A 20,924-nucleotide genomic window follows, 5' to 3' on the forward strand; every position below is an offset into this window, starting at 1 on the left:
AACCGAATCAAGAGTTTGAAAATTCATTTCAATCCAAGCTGAAGCCAGTTGGGTGAACTGACTCTGAAATTATTCATCCCCAAACCAATGCTGGGATGTCAAACTCCAATTGCTTCCTAAGTCAAAGAAAGATTAAAGATCTGTGTTTCCACAGCCTATATTGGTCAGGTTACCAAACCCAGCTTTCTTATCGAGCTTTTTTTAAAGCTTGTGTGAATTTACTTTGTTTTAGAAACCTGTCATCTAATTTGCCAAACCCTTTTTAGTGGAAAAATAATCAAAAATATTGATATCTGTAAAGATCCTTTTCAGATATTTTCTGGAAATCAATCTACAGTATCTACTGTACTTTATCTATATAATGCATTTTGCTCAGAACCTACTCGAGTCAAATCTGACCTAACCATGGTCTTTGCATCTTTCCAAGTGTAAACTAATTTTATGCTGTATTTTAAACCCTAGTGGTTTGCCAATAACTGATGCCAAACTGATCTTTAATAAATATCCTGACATTTTTTGAGCAAGTATTTACATTTGCCATCTCCCATTCTTTTGGTGCAGTTCCATTTTTGTTGAATGTTATGATTAGCACTTGAGCTCTCTCCAGGCTAACGTCTTTTGGTGGTGTGGGCTCTTTACTACCTGGGATTGGTCAGTAGTGCCATTTGACAAACTGGTTTTGGTTTCCCGGTGAATTGATTTGCTCATCCTGACTGCAGGAAGACCTCTGGATCCTCTAAGAAAATTTATGATCTAATTGAAGGTCAAATTTGGTGCAAGACTCAATTGATGCTTTCGGGATAGCATGGTTCATTAATAGTCATTAATCGAACCTTTAATGACCTGATTCTCTCCTCCCAAATCATGTCTGGCTTATCCCAGTCATTAAACACCTAAACATTTTAAACACTCCTCATTTGAGGTCATGTCACTTCCTATCTCTGCAACATACTTCAGCCTTGCAACCCTTCTGGAATTCTGCATTTCTCCAACTCTAGCCTCTTGCGCATCCCTCAATTCCTATTATTCCAGCATTGGCTGCTGTGTCTTCAGCCATCTGGCCCCCAAATTCTGAAGTTCTTGTGCTAAATCTCACCACTTCCCTCTTGTACTTTTAAGATTCTTTTAAAACCTATATTTCAACCAAGCTTCATCTAATATCTTTCTTGATTCAGTGTAACACTTCTGTGAAGCACTCTGCAGTTTTCCTACTGATCAATGAAATTTGTTTCAGAGAAATAATAATCCTTTTAGAAGACCTAAGGGGTGATAATGCAAGTCTTTGCTCCCATTGGTAGCATGCTGCCAGATGCACATTAGAAGTTTGGATTTGCGCTGCATGTTTTCTGACCAGTTAAAATAGAAAATATTTGGTAGTATGTCTGAATTTTTGAAATGGGAAGCAAGGCTCCCTGCCAAGAGTACAGGCATGTTCATAAGAGAATACAAAAGGTCTTTGTGGAGAGGCATAAATGTTCTAACTCTTCAGCCTTTGGATTGTATCTGTGAGTAGCTGAGTAAACTCTCATTTGAGCCATTTGTTTTTTAACCCAGCTCTCTCTTGTATCAGTATGGAAAATTAGTGACCTCTTCATGGTCCCAGTATGGAAAATTAGTGACCTCTTCATGGTCCCATACAATTGTATGAGTTAGATGGTGAGGCAAGAACAAAGTTAGTTTCTGGCTTCCATTTTGAAGCAACAGGAGAAGATTTTATTCGCCTCAGACTTTCACTGTTCCCACAATTTAAAAAAAGGTTAATATTAGTGGGGCTTTACCTACTACAGGTACAGGTTGAAAAATGTTTGGCTCTGTTTTTTTTCATCCAAGACCTTGGGGCAGAGGATGTTTGTGAACTGGGTCAAACAATACATCTGATTGTTGCTTTCTAAGCAGCCACTAGGGATAATCAATACATCTCGCTTGGTACGAACCATGCACAAGATTGCCCTTTGAGGCTATGCCCCCTTTTCACAATTTGTAATGATGGTGAATCTGTCAGTGCACACAACTATGCAACTGACAGAAGCCTGTGTTTGTACATGTGCAGTTACTTGCGGAAATCTGGAAGATGCTGTTCTGACAGATGGAAATTTTAGAAATCACTTGACTTTATGTGGGTTTTTAATGCTATTAATCTGATTTTAAAAATGCTTGAAAAAGTTATGCCTTGTTGAATGAAGTGTAATTGGGCTTTTAGCAACATACCAAGTGTCCCCTTTAGCGATCACTCGCTAATGAGTATGATTGTCCACCTATGAAACTCCGTGTTACTCGTCATGGGTTCTGCTTCGTTGCATAGTTGATGAGCCTGCTCCTTCAACTATATTTTCGACGGTACATGTGGCAGGTTTTTCTGGTCAGTTGGATCGGCCCTTGGACCCTCGATCACTGATATTCCTTTCTCGGGCTCCTTATCTGGGCCTCCTCTTGCTATCAGGGTGTGTTTTGAAATGTTTCCTTTGTCCCCTTTTTCAGGAGTCTTCCTTGAGCTGGGCGAAGAAGATTTACTTTGGCAGTTGGGACTCTGGCATCCTAAGCATGTGGCCGGCCCAGCAGAGCTGGTTTCGGATGATCATGGTCTCGATGCTGGTGCTCTTGACTTCTTCAAGGAAACCTGATACTACGCTTGTCTTCCCAGCTGATGCATAGAATCTGACAGCATTGATGGTAATTCTCCAGGGCCTTGTGGTACCGTCTGTACATGGTCCATGTTTCTGAATCGTATAGAAGAATTGAGAGGACAACTAACTGCCTTGTACAAGAGTATCTTGGTGTCGGCACAAATGTCGCAGTGAGGAATTGAACTAAAGAAAAGAGCATTAGACTGGGATGACCAGTTAGGATAGTGTGTAAGTATACCCTAATATAGGAAAGCAGAAGATTAGGATAGTGCATTTATGAACATTAGTTTGGGTTGCAGGGAATGTTGATGAGGTCCGGAAGGTGTGGTCGTGGTGTCGTTGTTTTCTGTCGAACCAGTTTGGTGTTTCCTGATCTGTAGCCGATGGTTTCTTCACACCGTGAGATGATGGGTGTCTTCAGCTCTTCCCAGTTTTTCTCCAATCCATTAGAATGAACACTTTGGAGGTTTTGGAGAAGACTCCTTTTGGAGAAGGTGGATGTTCACTAGCATGCATTGCTCTTAAAATTGCTCAACATTTATGTTTTTTCTGAGCCATTTCTTCTGCTTCTGGTTGAGTTTGATGGGCATGGAGGAGCGGATGAGCTGGTCTGTCCAGTAGTCATCTGCACTGGTTATCACTTTGGTGTTGAGGGCACCCTTTTGGTCTCTGGATTTGACAATGACTAAATAGGTCATGTACATGTCTCCAAGAAGTCTTGAACTTGTCTTTTAGGAGGAACAGTGTGTTAGGTGATGACGAGATGGTGTTCCATGCATTTGGTGAGCAGGAAAACCCCATTGAAGTTGCAATTCCCAACTCCTTCCTTTCTGAATGGTTCCTTTCCAGAGTTGGGAGTCCTTTCCAACCCTGATGTTAAAAGTCCCCAAGGAGGATGATCTCTTCTCTTTTGGGAATGTTGGAGTATATGGTGTCCAGGGTGGAATAGAAGTTTTCTTTTGACGCATCAAGGGTTAGGGGAATAGGCACTGTCTACCGTTGCCTGCTGGTTCTTGGATGGAGGGTCATGAGGTGTTCATTGATGCAGACCAGGAGCTTGCGTTCTTGAGATGGCAAATCCAGTTCCGTGTGTCTGGTGCTGATCCCGGATTTTCCCCTCGGTGAGGTGTAACCACCGCCATCTTCTCTGAGCTGCTCTTTGCCTGCTCTTCAGGTCTCTTGCAGGGCAGCAAAGTGCGCAGGTTCGTGGGCAATAAGGGCAGTTCTCCATTCCAGTTGATTATTTTGCTCATTATCCATCAGGGTTTGTACATTCCAAGTTCCAAAATTGATTTTAACTTTGGTTGTCTGACCACCGGTAGATGATTTTCTAACCACAGGTAGATAAGGATGCAGTGTTCCAACCAGGTTTGGGATGGAACAAACTCTTTTTTTTCCCATGCTGGGTGAAGAGAGTGGATCCTGAAGAGAGCTGCTCAGTCATGAAGAAAGCTACCAAAGTGCTCTCCTGTTCTTATTCCAGGAGCGTGAGGTGACTTGATCAAACACCTCCACCGATGTGCTGGCCCGAAGCTCGGGACTTACAGATATCTCGGCCCTGCCTCTGTCACCTCTCGCCGATCTCTGCAGGGCTTATCTGTGTGGGAGGTTGTGAGGCCATATGAGTATCACCCACTTTGTGAAGAAATTCTCCTCACTTCAGTCTTAAATGTGCAACACTTTATTTTTAAACGGTGACCTCCAGTTCTAGATTCTCCCACAAAGGAAACATTTTTTTCACACCCACCTGCCAGTCCCCTTAGGATCTCAGATGTTTCAATCAAATTGCTTCTTACTCTTCTGAACTCCAGCGCATACAAGCCTAGCATGTCAAATCTTTCCTCAAGACGGCTTGCCCATTCCAGATATTAGTCCAGTGAACCTTCTCTGAACGTTTTCCAACACATTTACATCCTTCCTTAAATAAGAAGACTTGCATACTGTACTATCCGCCAGGTGTAGTAGTCTCACCAGTGCTAACTGAAGTATAACCTCCCTACTTTTTATTCATTTCCCCTTGCAGTCAATGATAACATTCTATTAGCTTCCTATTAACTGCTGCACCTGCACCAGGACACACACATCCTTCTGCATTTCTATCTCTCACCATTTAGATATCATGATTTTTTTATTCATGCTGCCAAAATGGGCAAGTTCACATTTTCCTATGTTCTACTCCAGTAGCTAGAGCTTTGCCCACTCACATAACCTACCTTTGTAATCCTTATGTCCATTAGAAAATATAGCAACCACACCTTCGAATTCATTTATATAAATTGTCAAAAGTTGAGTCCCCAGCACTGATTCACAGCACTGTGACAGCAAATTCCTAGAAAGAGCTGTGTAATAATGGCCAAATAATCTATTGTTCATAATGTTGATTGAGGGATAAATATTTTCCCCCCTTCAAAATAGTGCCGTGGGATCTTTTACATCCTCTGAGAGCGCAGATGGAACCTTAGTTTGACATCACATCAAACGACAGCATCTTTCGCATGGCATGGTGGCACAGTGGTTAGCACTGCTGCCTCACTGTGTCAAGGCCCGGGTTCGACCCTGACCCCGGGTCACTGTCCGTGTTGAGTTTGCACATTCTCACTGTGTCTGCGTGGGTCTCACCCCCCACAACACAAAGATGTGCCGGGTAGGTGGATTGGCCAAGCTGAATTGCCCCTTAATTGGAAAAAAAAATGACAGCACCTTTGACAGTGCAGCACAGAGTGTCAGATTTGATTTTTGCACTCCAGTCCTAGAGCGGAACCTTAGCCCACCACATTCCAGCGAGAGCCTGACCAACTGAGTCACAGTTGACGCAGATAATGCGATTGGTTGCTTGGCTTGCTGCTGACATTACTGTTGCTGGATGTCACCGATCCCTTGGCTGATAACCAGAGTGAAAATAAATGGTGGGCAGAGGTCAGTAGCGAGTGCTGTTAATTTGTGAAGGTTGAACTTTATTCAGAGAACAAGAAGAATCTGCCATTTCCAACTTTCTCCCCAGAAAATTGAAAAATTCAATGTTAAAAGGAAGATAGAGGTGGAAGTGTAGACTGAATATTTCAGACATCCTCATCGTCCGCATCCTTCTATCTACTTTTAAGATTATGGAGAAGCATCCAATCAAATCTGTTGGGGTGCCTTCATATGGTCCACTTTGTCAGATTACTGGTGACCAATCATGAGGGGCAGGTTCTGCCACAAATGCTGCATGTGGTGATCAGGTGTTGTGATTTTTGGTGTTGGCGCCTGTTGCCAAGACGCACAGGTTATAAAATATATTTCTCCTTATGCAATTGCTAGTGGGTATTTAAGACCATGTTGATGACATGTATCAGCCTGCTGCCATTTTAACTTTTTGGGTATTTTAAAAGTGTACGAGACATTCATGACTGGTGGATGAAGGCCAAATTAATATGCTAAACGCAGGACCTTGTGGCAGAATTTGGACTGTGATATAATTTTGATACAGGTCACCAGTGTTACTGCCGAACGAGTCAATGAAACCTGGTAGAAAATAGGAGTAGAACCAGATGAGGCCTTGGATTTTAGCTACTTAATTTTGGGGCTGGTGTGTACATTATGACTGGAAGAAAATTGGGCATTGTGTGTTTTTGGCTTTTCCCTCCCTTGACCAGAGTTTGGCTGTGACTTCGCACTGTTTGCAATTCTGTTTTCACCCATCTGTCACCTAGTGATTTGTGCAGGATTAGGGCAACAATTTGTCATTCAAGCTGCTTGCCACTCACCTAGGTGGGCCATGCCTGAGATAAAATGAAGACTAGTGTTAACATCAAACATTCCTGTGCCAGATATCACAGCTAGGTAACTTTTGTGTCCCATCAATATGCCCAACCTCAAGAATACCACAGCTCTTTTGAGATTGTCAATTATTGTCGAATAGGACTGTTTTGTACTGTACTCAACAGGACTGCTTTGTACTGCACTCAACAGGAACTTATTAGTACAGACTAAACTCATTCTGCTTAGGACCCTTGGTGCCAGCAGAGCAAACTTTCCGCCCATAAGTGGGGGTTGGAATTGAACCCAGATCAAAATGTGAAGGGTCACTCTCTGATCCACCATGCCACCTTCGTTCCATGTTTTTTTTTTTTAAATCTCGTGGGCTGAATTTTATTAATTTGGAGTGCACAGTTTGAATTAACATCCACTGTCTTGCATAACTAATTATCCTATCCAATGAGTCAGTGTCATTTTGCACTGATGATTAAATATTTGAGAACATTGTAATGTCATTGAATTGACATGGTAAAGGAGTATTGAGTTGACAGACGTATGCTTCTAAGATTCCATTGAATAGCTATTTTTAAGGTTTAGAAAAGAAAACCAAAATTGCCAAGTGTTTCCAGAAAATATAATCGATTATTACATTGTATTACTGAAACCCCCTAACCCCCTCTTAATTTACTGAATCTTATTTCTTATTTCTTTTTTAATATTTCTCTTTATATCCTTATTTAATCACATTAGATTCTGGTGCCTTTCTGCTCCTCAGACTTTATTGGAATGAAATGTAATTGTAACTTCACCAGCTGATTCTTAAATTTGTAAACCTTTTTTTAAAAATTTGGATTGAAATACTTTTTTGTTAACTTGGGTGAATAAGAATTAAATTAATTGAAACTGATTGTCAACCTTGGCTCAATTGATCGTGCTCTTGCTGCTGTGTCACAAGATTCTAGGTTCAAGTTCCACATAGCACAAAATCAAGGTTGGTACACCAGTATGATACCGAGGGAGTGCTGCACTTTGAATCATAGAATTTGCAGTGCAGAAGGAGGCTATTTGGCCCATCGCGTCTGCACCGGCCCTTAAAAAGAGAAGCCCACACCTCCACCCTATCCCCATAACCCAGTAACCCCACCTAACCGTTTTGGACATGAGGGCAATTTTCGCATGGCCAATTCACCTAACCTGCACATCTTTGGACTGTGGGAGGAACCCAGAGGAAACCCACGCAGACACGGAGGAACATGCATACTCCACACAGACAGTGACCCAAGCCAGGAATCAAACCTGGAGTTGTAAAGTGATCATGCTAACCACTGTGCTACCGTGCCACCCGAAGGTGTTGTCTTTCAAATATCACCTGGATCCTAGATGCTTCCTACTTGCCTTATTTAGTGGCTCATTTTTCAAAATTAGGCCCAGAATAGCTTCTAATTTTTGTTCAATATGGGTAAGAAAACAGTTCTATGGCACCTGTAATAGCTGAGATGCTCAACAATTACTCGGCAGGTGTAAGTTAGCAAATTTTACTACATACAAATAACGCCACCCTACTCTGGGAGTCAACTGGCTAGCATTCAACCGCACTCCACAAGTTTGGACTTGCACTCCGCGAGTCAACCAACCAACTGCTGTTCTGAGTTTGGACTCGTGCTACCAGAATACCTTTCGTAACATGTCCTCAAATTTTCCTCATGTCATTGTGCACTCCTGAATAAGCGTCCTGATCTTCAGTTCTGATTAAAGGTTATGGACATGAAACATTAACTGTTTGTATCACAGATATTGCCTGTCCTGCTTAATATTTCCAGCATTTTTGTTGTTTCAGATTTTCAAAATTTTTTGCTTTTGGCCAAATAATTCTCTGTCCATTAAGTTTAAAAAGTAGGTACGCTATCATGTACCATGCTGCATTGTGCCCAGTTGTCCTAACTCAAACCAGCACTATTCAGTCTGCTACTATTTTAAACTAGTGATCCTGCTCAGGTACATGTCTCTAATTGTTCGTTTAACTTGGCCCAGGGTGGCACGGTGGTGCAGTGGTTAGCACTGCTGCCTCACAACGCCAAAGACCCGGGTTCGATACCAGCCCCGGGACATTTTCTGTGTGGAGTTTGCACATTCTCCTCGTGTCTGCATGGGTCTCACCCCCACAACCCAAAGATGTGCAGGGTAGCTGGATTGGCCATGCTAAATTGCCCTTTAATTGGAAAAAAAATAATTGGGTACTCTAAATTTATATTTTTTTAAATAAGCTTGACCCTTGACTGGAAGCTCCTAATAGGAATTCAGTAGTGGAACAAATCCTCCAGCAGCTCTTATTCTTGGGGATGTCTCGTGAATTAAACTGACCCTATGCAGCTATTTCTTTAATTTCTGCACTAAAACTGCCTCATTGAAGTATATCTTCTCTGTTGCTCAATTTGTCACTTCTCTTTGTTGTTACAAATCACCACCCCGGCATGCTATTGGAATTTGGGAGGGGGAGATTAGACAGTAATGTGTTATGAACCCTCTGATAAACACAATGGTATACCAAAACGCAAAAGGCATTTTTCTCTAGACATCTGTCTGTTTTACATCTTTAATTTTAATTTTCCCCAATTCCTAACCAGTGGAATAATAGTCCAAAGATGTGCACATTATGTGGATTGACCATGCTAAAGGCCCCATACTGTCCAAAGGTTGGGTGGTGTTGCGGGGAAGTAGGCCTGGGTTAGGGTGCTCTTTTGGATGGTCAGTGCCGACTCAATGGGCAGAATGGCCTCCTGCACTGTAGGGATTCTATGATTCAATAACATAAGGTTCCTCACTTTCAAGCTGCTTTTAAATTATGGTTTTATTTCCCCCAGAATTTGAGGTTCCTCTGTCCTTCCTCTTCAGACTGTCCCATGTCTATTTTTCCCTTGGTCTTTGCTTTATTTCCACTTAACTTTTCTTTAGCCTGGGTAAATAATAGTTATTTCTCATACAGTTACAGCTGAAATTGCAGTCCCTGTTTCTCTAGTATTTTGAAATATTTCCTGTCTGATTATTCTTGTGTTAGGATCCTGGTTGAAAACCAACTATTTGCAGTTAGTAAAATTGAGGAAAGGTGACTGCACCACAGGAGTGATAATACTGCCCCATAGGTATCTTTTAAACAAACTTTGCTTAAAAACAGAATTAACCACATTAGCAACAAAGAAATAGCTTTACAGATAAAAGTTGCAACATTCTTAAATTAAAAAAAAAACTTTAACTTACTATACCTGCTACCAAATAAACCAATATAGTTCAAATACCACTTATCAATCTACTTGCTTTCTCTGTGCAGAGCCCTTGGGTCGAACTTTTCAGGCGCAAACGGAAAGAGACTTGGTAGACAGGAATCCTCTGGCAAACGAGCGACTGACAGACCTGGCTCCTCCCTCTAATTACACCATCTGACCCAAAGGATAAAGCATTCTTCTGTCTCTTCCCACAAGATGTCCCATTACCTGGTTAATCGGGACCAAATAAATATTTCGTCCTAATTTATCTACACCCCACGGACCTCCAAACTAAAATGTCAGCTACCTATTTGTAAACAAGTAAATGAATCATAGAATTTACTGTGCAGAAGGAGGCCATTCGGCCCATCGTGTCTGCACCGACTCTTGGAAAGAGGACCCTACCTAAGCCCACACCCCCATCCCTGTAACCCAGCAACCCCAACTAACCTCTTTGGACATCAAGGGCAATTTAGCATGGCCAACCCACCTAACCTGCACATCTTTAGACTGTGGGAGGAAACCGGAGCACCCGGAGGAAAGCCACGGACAAAGGGGGAGAACATGCAGACTCAGCACAGACAAGTGACCCAAGCTGGGAATCAAACCTGGGATCCTGGAGCTGTGAAACAACAGTGCTAACCACTGTGCTACCACGCCACCCATGCTTCTCAAATCTATCAGCAGAACAACCCCCCCTCCCCCTGCAAAATCAAGGAATACTTCACTTTCATGACCCCTTAATCACCGCTTCAGCAGACATACTGGCTGTATACATCTTAAATCTGTTTTTTAAATAAAACAACTGCAACAAATTTATAGCAATTTCTTACATTCATCACACTGTCATTAAAATGATTGGTAACGGGAATTTAAAAAAAAAACTATACATTCATAAAAATGCACAATAGGATATGTGGAACACAACTGAGAAAGAAACCAAAATATAAAAATATGACACGCTGAAGTAGTGAAAAAGAGAGCTGGAATTTAAGGTACATGATTGCAATCATCCATATCACAGCATGATTCTGCTTTTATCAAACCATAAGATATCGGAGCAGAATTAGACCATTCGGCCCATTGAGCCTGCTCCGCAATTTGATCATGGCTGATTTGTTCCTCATCCCCCTGCCTTCTCCCCATAACCCCGATCCCCTTATTAATCAAGAAATCCCCATATTAATCAAGAACACCAGATTTGTGCTTGAGGTGCTGTTACCTACAGGGCTACAGACCAAGTGCTGGAAGGTGAAATTAGACACCATAGTTCTTTCTTAGAACATAAGAACTAGGAGCAGGAGTAGGCTATTTAACCTCTCGAACCTGGTCCACCATTCAATACAATCATGGCTGATCGCATCATGTTTTGAAAAGTTGATTATTTAATTCCTGGTTACTATTCTAGTGACGAGTTCTGTTTTCCATAGTTCTAATATCCTTCCTATATTTGGGTGCTGAAACATACTTGCAATATTCTAAATTTATTGAAAGGGCCCCATCTCCAGAGGTCTGCAATATTCCAATACTGTTGATTATATCAACCAGTCAGCTTTGCTCAGCACTGGACTCTGGGAGCATATACCTGTTACTGTGTGTCTAAGATTATTCTCACTCGGTTTAAAATAAAGAAACTGGATTTGTATTGCACTTTTCACCATCGCAGAACATTAAAGTTCTTCACAACCGATTAAGTGTGTTTGAATTGCAATTGCAGTTGTCTTGTAGGGCCAGCCAATTTGTCCACCGAAACATTCCACAAACAGCAGTGAAGTAAATGACCAATTAACTTTGTTTTGTGCTGTTACTCTGTGACATGGCCCCCAGAGAACTCTCATCTTATGATTAGTCTACAGGACCTTTTCTGCCCATGTGACGGGGCAGATGGCAAAAACATTATAAAAATACTCCGTCCAGTAGCACCTGCACGGAGATAAATAGAGTTAATTGGTTAGATCTTCCGATGCAGTGATTTTTGAGGTACCCCATGCTTGGGACCCATCGGAAGTCATGATGTGCCCAAACCGCTGTACCTGAAGTTTAAAATTCCAGTTGACTCCAATCTGGAGGCTGATGGTAACTTAGTTTAATCTCTCAACTAAAAATGGGATCTACGATGAGACTAATATGTAGGAGCAGAAGTAGGCCATTCAGCCCATCTAGTCTGCCCCGCCATTTAATGCAGTCATGTCAGATCTGAAATGATCATCCACAACTCCACTTTCCCGCCTTATCTCCATAACCTTTGATTCCTTTCCTTATTAAAAGTCTGTCTGTCTCGGCCTTGAACATACTTAACGACCCTGCCACTATAACTCTCTGTTGGTAAGGAATTCCATGGATTTACTACCCTCAGAAGAAATCCTCCTCTCCGTCCTAAATGGACGACCACTTATTCTGAGATTATGCCCGCTGGTTCAAGACTCGCTCACAAGAGAAACATCCACTCCGCATCTATCCTGTCAAGCCCCCTGAAAAGGTCACCTCATTCTTCTTAACTGCAGTGACTACATTCTCAACCTACTCAAGCTCTCATCATAAGAAAATCCCTCCACACCCAGCTTCAAACTAATGAACCTTCTCTGGACTGCCTCAAATGCCAGATAAGGGGACCAAAACTGTTTTATAAAATGTATGAAACTACTTATAATTTTATGATAAAATTCAGTACAGGAGTGAATGTTGAGTTGATACCAACCTACCTATTCAACAGAGAGCTTACTGGTGTCCTGCATGGTTTTAACTAATTTAAGTTGTAAAATTATAGCACAGTGCAGACTAGATTGCCTGAGCCTTTCTTGGCTCGAAATATCTCCCTTAAGCTCTTAGGATGCGTCCTGAGAAGGGTGAATGTGCACTCAGTGTTAGTAGAAACATGTAGGAGATTATAACATTAGGAGCATAATTTGGACACACATGTTTTTTCCTTGTCAGACAACCAGTTAGCTTTTGGTTTTCTTATTTCCATTAATTTATCTTCCTGCCAGTTAATAATTTTCCTATCACTATATATGTACAGCACGCTCGCTAATTGTGCCACCGGGCCACCTTATTTTCCTATCATTGATCTCAATGGTCATAGGAAGAGTTACGCAGACTGCGATTTCTTCTTTGCTCTGAGTAATTTATGATCGTCAATGTGTGGCATGCTAAAACAGAGCAAAGTCAATCTCCTCACTCCACCCACCCACACACACACACACTTTATTTTCTTATTTGCAATACTAATGATGATAAGTACAATCTCTCATTTGTTCTCTTACTACAAAATAAAGCATTGGTTAAAATATTATTGTTTTATACTTTTGAAAATGTATTGCGACTATGGTAAATGAAGTAAATAACACTGAGCACGTTGGATTGTTGAAAAATTGTAACTTCTGAAATCTTTTCAAGTGTTTTGTATCCCACGGTCCTTCTTCAAAAGGACCAGCAAAATCATCATGAGCTTTGTCTGGGCAGGAAAATCCCCGTGGGTGAGGAAGGCGATGCTTGAAGGGAGCCGCAGCGAGGGGGGACTGGCATTGCCGAGCCTGATCAACTACTACTGGGTGGCTAACATAGCCATGATAAGGAAGTGGATGGTGGGTACGGGGTCTATCTGAGAGCGGGTGGAGGCGGCTTCATGCAGGGGCACCAGTTTGGCAGCCCTGGTCACTGCTCCCCTACCGTTTGCGCCGGCCAGGTACTCCACCAGCCCGGTAGTGGGGCGGCCCTGGGCATTTGGGGCCAGTAGAGAAAGCCTGCATGGAGGTGGGGGCGTCGATCTGGGCTCCAATTTGTGATAACCATCGATTCGCCCCCGGGAACATGGATGGAGGGTTTCGAACATGGCGGGGGTGAGGAGGGTGGGCGATATGTTCCTGCTGGGGAACTTTGCGAGTTTGAGGGATTTGGAGCAGAAAGCTGGGCTGGAAAGAGGAAATGACCAGTTTTCTGGGTATGGAAAAAAATCCAAGTTTGCCTTGAAGGGATCTGTATTGGGGTTCGCCCGAAGGTGGCAACCATTCATCGACCTCTTCACGGGAGAGTGAACGTCAGCGGGTTGGGGGGGGTTGAGATTAGGGTAGAGTAGGAGGGATAAACAAGTGGGGAGTGTAGGTGGGAGAGGAGCGGGTATGTGCACTATGGTTGGGTTGAAATGTTGGTTTCTGTTGATGTTTGCATATTTCTGTAATCTGAAACTGTTTACAATGCCAAAAAATACCTCAATAAAATTGTTTGTTTAAAAAAAAAAAAAAAAGTGTTTTGTAGGAAACTGCAGTGTTTGTCCACCATTAATACATTATTGATTGCACAGTATGTAGCCATGTTTTCATTTGGTAGCCCCAGACCGCGCAGCATCTTTGTTATCTTCTAGCTGCGGTTGGCTGCTTCACTAAATTTGCCTGACCTGACTGGCATGAGCAACTGCATGACCACCTTAATCATTGGAACAGCCAAGATGGCTGTTGTCAGTGTTATTGATATGGACTTTCATTACTCCCGAAAGGAGCTCATTGGGGGAAAAAGACCCATGTCTGAAATTATGATTAATTTGGTTACATTAAATTCTTCTTTGTTCAGAACTCTTAAGTATGCGATGTAAGACATTTTTCTAATCCAGGTGAAAGGACCAAACTGAGGTAAATCCGTGTTTTCAAACTTTTTTTTGCCCAGGACCCATTTTTACCAACCGGTAAATCCTTCACGCATCCTTCACGACCCACGCCGGCCGACATTCACGACCCACTATTTCTCTTGCCTTTTAATGCGAGAGGTGAGCCTGGCCTTGTATTCTGTAGTCTAAAGTAGCGAAGAATGAGAAATTACCTAATTGAAACATGTATTATTCTCTCATGACTCTGCAGAGCAGATGCAGAATGTAAGTTTTCCTCAGATGGGTGATTTACAGCCTGGGGATATAGTCTGTAAGTCACACTGCAACAATTTTAGGCATGGATGAGGCGACAATTTTAGACCTGGATGAGGAGGAATTACTTAACTCAACATATTGTGAACCTTTTTAATCTCTAAAATTCACTATCAAAGAGAGTTCTGCAGGCTCAGCCATTGAGCATGTTCAAGACATGCAGGAAGACTGAATTGAATTTAAAAAAATCTTCTGTGTCAGTGCACTGACGTCAGGAGGAGACAGTGTTTCTCTCTGGACTCTGGGCATGCGCACTGATGAGTGGGCACGCATGCAGCTCGCCCGCATTTTTAAAGCCGGTTGCGGTTGTAATTTTTAAAGCCGCTCTCAGCCGGCAATTTTAAAAGCCTGAATTCCCGCGATCTGGAGCGCCTTGACCCTCCCGACACCCTCCCACGACCCACCCACCATTTGAAAATACCTGAGGTAGTTTATGGGGGAGATAGAGCTCTGCCTCGCCTTAAGCTAAAAGGGGAGTCGGCCTTAGTGAGGCCCTGGTTTAAACAGATGAGTAAACCTGGTATGCAACATTGAACTTAGATATGGGTATTAAGAGTATGAAAGCAGCTAGTATGCAAGATAACTTCTGTGTAGGCTATCTAGAATGTAAAAAGGCACTCACTATATACCTTGTGAAAACACTTAAAACAAGTCTCAATCAGTACCTATGATGTTTGATCTATAGAAACTCTAGAAGATGCTACTGGGGCTCTGTACCTCAAATGGTGGGGCCAACAAATAGTTGGGTATGGTATGGGTCTTATGTTCGTACACTCTCGCGTCATATTGCCAAATTGTGCACTTCACAATGCATTTTGCATGAAGCTCTTACAGGCTGTGTTCACGGAATCCGGGTGAAAACTTGAGTTTGCTGGTTACTCTGTGGTCATTTCGGCAACTATCATCCTCGTGAGTTGTTCAGATGAGAGTGAGGTTGTGACACTTCAAATTAACATGGCTGTGAACCATGTTAGCCCTTTTATGGATTGATAACTTGTAATTGACCCAAGCAGGTGAATAATGCTTCAGGACACGACTGTCCAATTTGTTGAGGTGCAAATCTTTGTAAGGAAGGGAGACATGGATTCTTCTTTGTAGTCTCTAAAGGATCATGCAAGCCAGTGCATCATTGCATTTCGGGTTTCTTTGTGAGGAAAGCAAAATTAAATCTATGCAATCTTGGCATTTAAATCCCAGCAGTAACCATGTACATGATTGGGGTCCCGAAGCATTGGTTATGCACATAATCTCCCTGGATATGGGAAAGAGAATTTGCTCAATATGCAGTGCACATAGAAATGTTTAGAGTAAATGTCAATTACTCAGTTACTCGATTTATAAACCTGGTAATGAGATTCAGTGTGTGTCACACATGACTGGCACTTCTTTGAAAGAAAAATTAGATAAGATTGAGGACACTCGTCAATCAGTAAGCCCTTTAGTTCCTGAGAAAGAGAAGGTACCTCGGCTAAATCACACCCTCATCTTGCTTTTATTAAGCAATGGTGGTGCCAGCGGTGGGGCCTATGGCCATGCTTTATGAAGCCATCATGTTGCACTAATCCTTTTGGTACAACTATCCCACTGCCCAGCTCTCTCCATATCTCCCTTTTTTAGCTTAGAAATGCAGGGTCTACCTGTCAAACTCTCCTTGCAATTATATTGCGACTAGGGGATTTTCACAATAACTTCATTGCAGTGTTAATGTTAGCCTACTTGTGACAATAAGAAATATTATTATTGTTGGTATTCTGATAGATTTACAGTTTTTTGTATCGATTTAATATCCTTTCTGTCATGGGTGCACAGACTGCACCGTACTCTTGTCTACGCTTTGCATTGCATGCATTTATCATAACCCCTGTTTATTTTTGTGCTCTTTGTCTAATCCCTAATCTATCAAACCCAAAACATTGTTGAGTGTTTTTAATTTATTTGCACTTTCAGGGAATTAAATTTTTTGGTCAGTGCTTCCTCCCACTCCTTACTTTCCCTACCAAAACATACTGTGGCAATTTGTTACATAAAATTAAATTGCCACCTGTCTTCCCATTCTACTGTCTTGAAGCCCTTTACTGTTGTCCTCGAGGTTTGCCAAGCTATGTTACAATTTCAAGGGGAAAGATTATGGAGTTTGATCTTTGAGCAAATGAATGGGTAATAGAAAATGCTCTAATTCAGTTCACAAGTTGAGATATATGGGGGTTTGTCGGAGTTGATAACATTCCAATGATGCACAATATTTGTAACTAACTTCAAAGCAGAAAATCTTTTTCATGTTCTTGTTAAATGTATTTTGTGATCAAAATATTTTTGTTTGCAGGTGTCAAATCTGAAATGTCCACGGCAATGCTGCTATTTTTGATGTATTATGGATAAATGAAACTAATTTCTGGAATGTCCATAAAAGTGCATTTTATTGATTTGTGTTCCAATGAATCCTCAAAAAGATTGCTATTGTGCAGCTTTAGTCCTGTGTATTACAGGAACTGAGGATAATTTACCATTGGGTGGCACTATGCCTTTGATTTTGGGCAATCCTGATGTGAGTCTTTCACAGTGTACTGATGACTTGTTTCTGTGCCGCCTGAACAGTTGACCAATTTCATCATGGGCTAGGTCGCTGCATAATGAAGAAACATTTATAAATCTCATTCAGATGCCATAAAGATTGCAAGTTTTAGAGGGTAGTGTTTTAGCATAACAAGTTGCATTGTTAGATTAAGGTTTATGCTGATATTGACAGTAGGAGCAGGAATTGTAAAATGCCACCTGGTATCTCGCTCAATGATGATGCTCCTAATGGTAGTTGGGAGAAATTAAATTTTTATTTCAAAGTATTTCTACTGTTTAAATTGTGTACCAGACTGTACCATTCACCTAAAATAAAAGCAAAATACTGAAAATTCCAAATATCTGAAATGAGAGCTGGCAAAACACTGGTTTGGCAGCATGTTTGCAGGAGTCCATTAAAACAGTTGTTTTTCTCTCTGCAGATGCTGCCAGACCTGACTTAAATTTAATTTTTATTGCCATTCGCCTGTTAAATCAATGTTTTTTCAGTGCAAACAATTACTTTGACTACCAGAATCTCATAAAAAGTAAAGCTAAGAAGGTAACAAATGCACTTCTGCATCGGATGAATGAAAAGTCACTTAAAGTGGTTTGCATTGAGGTTAAAGGCACTGCATCATGCAGGTGCACATCTTCAGTCGTATTTTATGTATAGAAAATGATATGTAGATGTCTCAGCTGTCCAGCTGTTGAAGGTGTTACTTTTTATAGCAAAAGATAAATGCTTGTGACTTAAATGAAATATTTCACTTTGTTAAACATTTCTCTACAGCAGTACTTTGTGTGTGTAAGCATTTAAATACATCCTAAGTCGAGGAATTATTTTTAACCAGAATTTCAATAATGAGAGACGAGCAGAACAGGATACAAAAAAAGTGTTGAGGGGAGAGTTGAAGATGCAAAGAGGCAGAAATGGCAACTTGGAAGACTGACAATAAGAGGCACTGTTCTCTGACATCTTCATATACAACTATTATGATCCCAGACGAGACACCAACAGTGGCTAGGATACTGGCCCAAAACCACACTATTTTAGTTTATTTGTAAGACTGTGGAAAGAATGATTTACTCGGAGTGATTGCATGAAGAAATATGGCTTTGGTATTTTCAAAAACAAACTTTGTTGTGAATACAATATTATCTTTTTGAACTTCACACCAAAAAGAACAGCTTGCAATTACCCCTTAAACACTACTACTCAATTTTCCATTAAACAACAAAATAAACATTCAGCTCTCAATCTATCTTACTGTGGGAGAATTGTGGACTGTGTCCAACAGATCAGAATTCAACTCCTCTCTCCAAAGCTTTCTCCAAACAAAACCTCTCCAAAAAAAGCAAGTCTCTCCAAAGCTTTCTCCAAAAAAAAAAAAGGCCTCTCCAAAGCTTTTCAAAATGTCTCCCTACATTCCTTTGCTCCACCCAGCAATTACCTCTTCTCTGCAGGTTGCAAAGCATATTAACTCCCTAGGGACATTTCCAGTCAAACCACAGTTCATTAGTCCAGACTGAAAAACACATTCCTTTGTCAATTCCACCTTCTGGCTGCAGAAAGCACCCAGGCCCTGCAAAACAGAATTATTTTTTAAAAACATGACCATTGCAGTCAAAAACACTCAACCCCATGCTTTTAACCCTTAAATTGCCCAATACCTGGAATCCAAGATTCCTGAAGTATTTCCATCATCACACAACACCATAAGAGATACTGATAATGTTATGGCTGCACATATCTCCATCAATATTTTCAAAGAAGAATTCCTGGATCTGTGATTATACTGAAACTGCCAATGAAACCTTGCACTTTAATTACACTGTCATTTTAAAAAATAGGAAAAATGGACAAAAAGGTTGTAATAGTTTTATTGTATTGAGGCATGGTTGACCAGCATTGCTTGTCTAACTATAATCAACTTAAATGAGAATGAAGGTTTTGGCTTTGCTCTGTGATTTGGAGGAGAGGTTTCCCAGCTCTTGGTGACTGCCTAACTTAGTGGTGACTGCCTCACTTAGTGAGCTTGCTGACTGGTCCAATCGCCCACACTGACTTGGATTGCTGGAGGATTAACTTGTTCAGGTATCTCTATTGCTGCAGAGGGTTGACTTGTCTATTTTTGGGTTGCAGTTTTTTGGGAATTCAGCACCTCCAGTAACTTCAGGAAGCAAACCTTTTACTTCCAGGGCCCTCAATAATAACTTCAGACTTTACAGGAATTGAACCCGCTCTGCTGGCCTTGCTCTGCATTACGAACCAGCTATCTAGCCAAATGAACTAAACCGGGCAGGCTTGAGGGGCCAAATTGCTTACTCCTCCTACTATTTTATGTTCATTTATTTTTACAAACGTTGCTCGCTCGCTCCTAACTGCCTTTTCTGCACAGTATGGATGAAACATGTACTATATGTATTTCTGTATGGGGGACAGGCAGGAAAGTGGAGTTGAGACCAAAGTGAGATCAGGTATGATCTTATGTGCCAGGGCATGATCGAAGAACTGAATGTCCTACTGATCCTAAGTCCGATATTCCTGTATTCTTTGCATTTATAGCAAAAAGGTTTGTTTCCTGGCCGCTTGACAAGAAAGCAAAAAGGTAAGAGAATTTTCAGATTGTGGTTTGTCAAATTAGCCATTTTGTGGCATTTGAGTTGCACATTTCCAGATGTACTGAGCAATTCCGTTCAGGTTAGTTCTAAGAAAACCACATCCTGTTCATTCTCCTAACCGTTTCTCTGCTTGAAACTTCAATTAGCATTTACTGTCAATGTCTTATATCCCTTGCACGGATTTTTAAATTTTGTATCTGAAACACAGCAATTTCTGCAAGATCTCCTTGTTGGCTCTTCACTGCAAATGCTATATTACGTGGCTATAAGGCATTATATCTCTATTTATTATTATTAAATGGAAATGAGTACATATTTTAAACAATAGAAATTTTGTAAGCAAAAGCCCAGATTGGAATGTCCTGTTTGATCTTTTTGCAAAATGGCTAATTTGACAAATCACAATCTGAAAATGCTCTTTACCGTTTTACTTTTCTTGCCATGTTCCCATGAACCAAATTTTTTTGCAATGAATGCAGGAATATAGAACTTTGAGTCAGTGGGCCATTCAGCCCTTCGAGCCTGCCCTTCCACAGTATAAAATCTTCAACTTGGAAGTAATTTGCACCACTGATTTTTGAAAGTGCCAAGTTGATAATGGCGTGGTGAGGTCAATGGAGCATCTAGGACCTTTACTCCGACAGTCTATCTCCTTATTGGATGCAATTTAAGGATTGGGGAGGGGAAAAAAAAGAAGGAATGGCACAGGAAGAGACCAAGTGAGGGCACTGGGTGGAGTGCGTAATCTGCTCTGCTCTATTAACTGAATGTTATAACTACACATCTATTCCTTGAGGCTTTTCCCTATCTGGTTGATGCTTTGTAGCTACCAAGCGCAAAGCAATATTTTATTACGAGCTTCCATCTCACTGAGGAGACTTCAGATCAATCTATGTCCCAACAACCTGCTCTGCAAACCCTGCTTGCATTTTGACAGCTGTGACAAATTCAACCACAACAACTGAGACAATCTGCAACATTCTAATACAACCCCCGTTCTAGAAAAAAAAAAGAGTCAGCTCGTCATTTATCCCAATGTTAACAAATCCTTTAAACAATTTCTGGATCTGCATCTTTGGCAAAATCTAATCCGTTATTTCTTCAGCCAAACCCTGTGTGTATCAAGTTTTATTGAACTCTGTTCATTAGTTTTTGAGATTTTATATATATATATATATATATATATATATATAAATATATATTGTTTACTGA

The 20,924-nt window shown here is 41.1% G+C and overlaps 1 protein-coding gene across 20 annotated transcripts in view; it reads left to right on the forward strand.

The window, feature by feature from the left end:
- tnrc6c1 (trinucleotide repeat containing adaptor 6C1) overlaps positions 1-20,924 on the forward strand; it is an 881,061-nt gene that overhangs the window by 685,359 nt on the left and 174,778 nt on the right. For 3 of the 20 annotated variants that reach the window (XM_072483310.1, XM_072483312.1, XM_072483311.1), the window contains exon 3: positions 2,479-2,670. The exons of the other annotated variants lie outside the window; for them this stretch is intronic. The gene's annotated coding sequence lies outside the window, so the exon portion shown is untranslated. The remainder of the gene's footprint in view (positions 1-2,478; positions 2,671-20,924) is intronic. 20 annotated transcript variants of the gene reach the window in all.

Source organism: Scyliorhinus torazame, chromosome 18, assembly GCF_047496885.1.
Source record: "Scyliorhinus torazame isolate Kashiwa2021f chromosome 18, sScyTor2.1, whole genome shotgun sequence".
Taxonomy (NCBI): domain Eukaryota; kingdom Metazoa; phylum Chordata; class Chondrichthyes; order Carcharhiniformes; family Scyliorhinidae; genus Scyliorhinus; species Scyliorhinus torazame.